Source organism: Chiloscyllium plagiosum, unplaced genomic scaffold (genome assembly GCF_004010195.1).
Source record: "Chiloscyllium plagiosum isolate BGI_BamShark_2017 unplaced genomic scaffold, ASM401019v2 scaf_8596, whole genome shotgun sequence".
Lineage (NCBI taxonomy): Eukaryota > Metazoa > Chordata > Chondrichthyes > Orectolobiformes > Hemiscylliidae > Chiloscyllium > Chiloscyllium plagiosum.
Window position 1 is genome coordinate 8,890 of NW_025213687.1, and position 4,694 is coordinate 13,583.

A 4,694-nucleotide genomic window follows, 5' to 3' on the forward strand; every position below is an offset into this window, starting at 1 on the left:
CCTTTAATATCCCACCCAGTCTAATCCCACTCTCCCCCTCACTCCCCACACCATTTAATGTCTCACCCAGCCTAATCCCACTCTCCCCCCTCACTCCCCGCTCCCTTTAATATCCCACCCAGTCTAATCCCACTCACCCCCTCACTCCCCGCTCCCTTTAATATCCCACCCAGTCTAACTCCTTTGAACCTATACATTCTGTCTGTTTAATAGGATCTCTCTGATATCCTAATTCCTGACTCCGTTTATAAATGAACAATGTTACTTGGAATTGTTCTGTTTGATTTGTGTTCGGGACAGCTCAGTTCTAGCAATCAATGCCAAAAATGTAATTTGTTTATTCTGTTCTGGAATTGAAAATCTCTGGTGGCTTTGCCTCAAAGTTTCTCTTTCAGAAAGTTAATTATCAAGACAGAACCTGATGACCTGCTGGAAATGACAGGCCCAGTCTGAATCTCTGGGACTGGAATCGACCTGCCTGAAATGCTGAACCCTCAACCAGATTCCCCGAATGCTCTGCTCCCTGCACAGCACAAACTCCACATCACTGGGTATTTGATCATTAGTTTCTCTTTCTAATATTGAATCCAAAATATTTGTGGAGCTTTGAGTTAATTGAGTTAATTCATTCACCTTTAACTACTTTCACCAAGTCTGTTCCACAAACCTGTTAATCTGTGGGGGAAGAATTCATGATCTTGAAACTCTGTTTGAAGGTCAGTCACATTGTGCTCATGTCTGCTCATTTTCACCTGCTTACATTTTAGAGAAAAGGTAACATTTCAGAACCTGAAAATTGTACAAGGTCGAGTCATCTCCAGGCACACGTGATCTAGGAAGTGAAAAGGGATTTTAGTCGAGGTTTACCTCAGCTCAATAAAACCCAGATGAGAAAGTTTTAAAATTGTGTAAAATTAATTGGAACCTTTTGTCTAAAGGATTTAGTCAATAAAACACTCTGAAAGTTTCAGAATGATCCTGAAATCTCTTGGCTCCTGTATTGGTCACCCAGTGCCTGTTGTGGTACATGTGCCTGGAATTTTCCTATATTGGAAACCAACTTTTTAACTAATGTCAAAATCCATTATGTCAGAAACGAGGAGCAGGAGTAGGCCATTTAGCCCTTTGAGCATATTCTGCCAATCCATGTGATTATGACAGATCCTCTATCTCAATGTCACGTAGCCCTTGATGCCTTTAATACCTAAAAATGTATCAATCTCTTGAATGTACTCACAGCCTTCTGTGGTTTCAGATTTCACAGTTTGACCACCTTCTGAATGAAGAAATGTTTTCTTATCTCAGTCCTAAATGATCTTAATCAATTGGACAAAGTTACAAATCACACAACACCAGCTTATAGTCCAACAGGTTTATTTGGAAGCACTAGCTTTCAGAGCACTGCTCCTTACTCAGGTATATGGAACATGTGATAGCTACCTGACCAAGGTGTAGCGCTCTGAAAGCTAATGCTTCCAATTAAACCTGTTGGACTATAACCTGGTGTTGTGGGATTTTTAACCTTGTCCACCCCAGTCCAACACCGGCTCCTGCACATCATGGCCTTAATCAATTGTGGCAGTGGGCAGAGGAGTGGCAGATGGAGTGTAATTTGGATAAATGAGTGATACACCATTTTGGTAAAACAAACAAGGGCAGGACCTAAACAATTAAAACTAGGGCCTTGGTTCACGTTGTAGCTTTGTAGAACAGAGAGACCTAGGGGTTCAGGTACATAATTCTTTGAAGTTTGAATCATATTGTTAGGGTGATTAAGAAGGCATTAGCAAGTGTTCCTTCAGGCATTTGTGTATAGAAGTTAAGGTTGTACAGGACTGGTGAGGCCACTTCTGGAGTATTGCATCCAGTTCTGGTCGCCCTGTTAGAGGGAGCATATTATTAAGCTGAAGAGGGTTTCATAAGAGATTGGTTCAGGATGTTGTCAGAAATGGAGGGTTTGAGTTAAAGGAGGCTGGATAGGCTGGGACTTTTCTCACTGCAGCGTAGGAGGTTGAGGGGTGACCTTATAAAGATTTATATGATAATCAGAGGATATGGATAAGGTGATAGCAGCTGTCTTTTCCCTAGGATGGGGAATTTCAAGACCAGGGATCATATTTTTAAGGTGAGAGGAGAAAATATTAATAAAGATATGAGGGGCAATGTTTTAAACAGAGGGTGGTTGATGTGTAGAATGAACGGAGTCTAGATTAGAGTGGTGCTGGAAAAGCACAACAGCACCTCAGGCAGCATCCGAGGAGCAGGAGAAATCGACGTTTCGGACAAAAGCCCTTCATCAGGAATACATGGCTTGTATTCCTGATGAAGGGCTTTTGCCCAAAAAGTTGATTTTGTTGCTTCTCGAATGCTGCCTGAGGTGCTGTTGTGCTTTTCCAGCACCACTCTAATCTAGACTCTGGTCTCCAGCATCTGCAGTCATTGTTTTTACCGTGTGGAATGAACAGCCAGAGGAAGCAGTGGATGCAGGTACAGGTACTATGTTTAAAAGACATTTGGATATGGGCCACTGTGGGTGGCACAGTGCCTCAGTGGTTAGCATTGTGCCTCACAGCACCAGGGACCCGGGTTTGATTCCAGCCTTGGGTGCCTGTCTGTGTGGAGTTTGCACCTTCTCCCCGCGTCTGCGCGGGTTTCCTCTGGGTGCTCCAGTTTCCTCCCACAATCCAAAGATGTGCAGGTCAGGTGAATTGGCCATGCTAAATTGCCCGTAGTGTTCAGGGATGTGTAGTTTAGGTGCATTAGTCAGGGGTAAATTTAGGATAATAGGGGAGGGGAATGGGTCTGGGTGGGTAATTCTTCGGAGTGTCAGTGTGGACTTGTTGGGCCAAAGGGGCCTGTTTCCACACTATATGAATTCTATTCTATAAGTTCATGAATAAGAAAGCTTAGGGGGGGTGGGGATAGGGATATTGGCCAAGTGCAGGCAGATGGGACTGGTTTAGTTTGAGATTATGGTCAGCATGGACTGGTTAAACTGAAGGGTCTGTTTCTGAGCTGTATGATTCTCTGACTCTCTACCCTGTATCCGAAAATTGGGACCCATAGTTCTCGACTCTGCTGCCAGGGGAAACATCCTTTGGCTCTGAGACACAGTTGGTGCTTTGTCCCAAGTTTCAAATTTGACACTGGGTTGTTGCTGTCTTTATTGTTTGAGAAAGACAATTACTGTTGAGGATGAATCATAGAATCGTTCAGCACAAAGCAGGCCCTGTCAGTTATTGTGTGACCTATTGTTCTGCTGTTAACCCATCACTCGACATATTCTCCCCCCTTCATGTATTTATTCAATTCCCTTGTGTTTTCTGGCAGGAATTATGGAATTGTAGGGAAAGGCTGATAGCAGGGATCCCCTTAACCAACATCACCAAACGTAGCTTCACTACTCAGTATCCCATTGCTGACTGTGGGTTATTACTCTGTGTAAAAGAGAAAAGGCATTTCAGATTTCAGAACATTGCATATGCATCTGTTTCAGTGCTTGAACAGGAGCTGATGTCTTTGTCAGATTTGAGTGTTATTTCCATTGACAGGGTCACCTCAAGCAGGGCTTTGCTGATAAATTGGCAGATCACATTTATGTTAGAGGGATGGCCATTTTGAAGAGAAAATCTACCATCAGCCCAAAGACAGCAGTACATGAGGGGCGTTCACAACCACCTCATCAACCAGGAACAGCAATCAATAAAGCATTTCTAAAGTCTCCACATCCCAAGAAAAAAATTTAATAAACTCAAGACTCAGTAAAAGTAGGAATTCAAATAAGTAATGCTGAAAGAGTTTGTGTTGGGTCATTGGTAATGAACAGTTATAAAGACTTTACTGAATTGTCAATGTTTCTAACTTCCATGAGACCAAACACATGAAACCTGAAGCAGATAGTCAGTAATGGCCAAGGCTGGACCCTTTCTGACAATGCATCGTGAGCATTCCCATCACATGACAGCAGTCTCATTTCATCGAGTTTTCTATCATGCTGTTCTCAAGGTGACAGAAAGTGAGAGCTGGGATTGAAGACATCCACAAACTGCCCTTCACTGTTTCCAGGACAGAAGGTGAAGTCCAGCTCACTTTCCTCTCACTGTATGGGCCTTACCCACTTGGTGCAGCCCAACATGAAAGGAGGAACCTCTCTCTACACTGGCTGTGTGACTGGCTTGGCCAGTGGAACAGACTGGTCTCACTCCTTCCACTCTATACCAGGGTGAGGTATCCAAAGTTACCATTGACAGAAGGACGTTTACTGTGTGTGATGTGATAGAGGTGTTTCTCTAACCGATAATAGTAAATACAAACCTGAACATTCACCTCTAACCCGGTAGAGTGGGGGCAGCTCTCATTTAAATGAACCCCGAGTATTTTTTAGAAGCAGCTGAGGAACTTACTCGACAGTGTCTCTGCAGAATCTTCACCTTCCTCTGCTGCCAGCTCTCATGTATCCACTGCCACCCTGCTCCCTAGAAACCAACTATCACAGTCACCTCTTCCTCCCAAACACACTGATTCTTTCAAATCATTCCCCGACCAATTAACCACTGCCCCCACTGAGGCCAATTACCCCCCTCCCTGTCATTCACCCCCCCCCCCACGTCACTCTCCCCCCTCTCCGTCACTCTCCCCCCTCTCCGTCACTCTCCCCCCTCTCCCTGTCACTCTCCCCCCTCTCCCTGTCACTC

The 4,694-nt window shown here is 44.2% G+C and overlaps 1 long non-coding RNA gene across 1 annotated transcript in view; it reads left to right on the forward strand.

Annotated features, from left to right (window-relative positions):
* The first annotated feature begins 6 nt into the window (after positions 1 to 6).
* LOC122547695 overlaps positions 7 to 4,694 on the forward strand; it is a 16,724-nt gene continuing 12,036 nt past the window's right edge. Inside the window, exon 1 of the long non-coding RNA XR_006311068.1 lies at positions 7 to 551. This is a non-coding gene — a long non-coding RNA (uncharacterized LOC122547695). The remainder of the gene's footprint in view (positions 552 to 4,694) is intronic.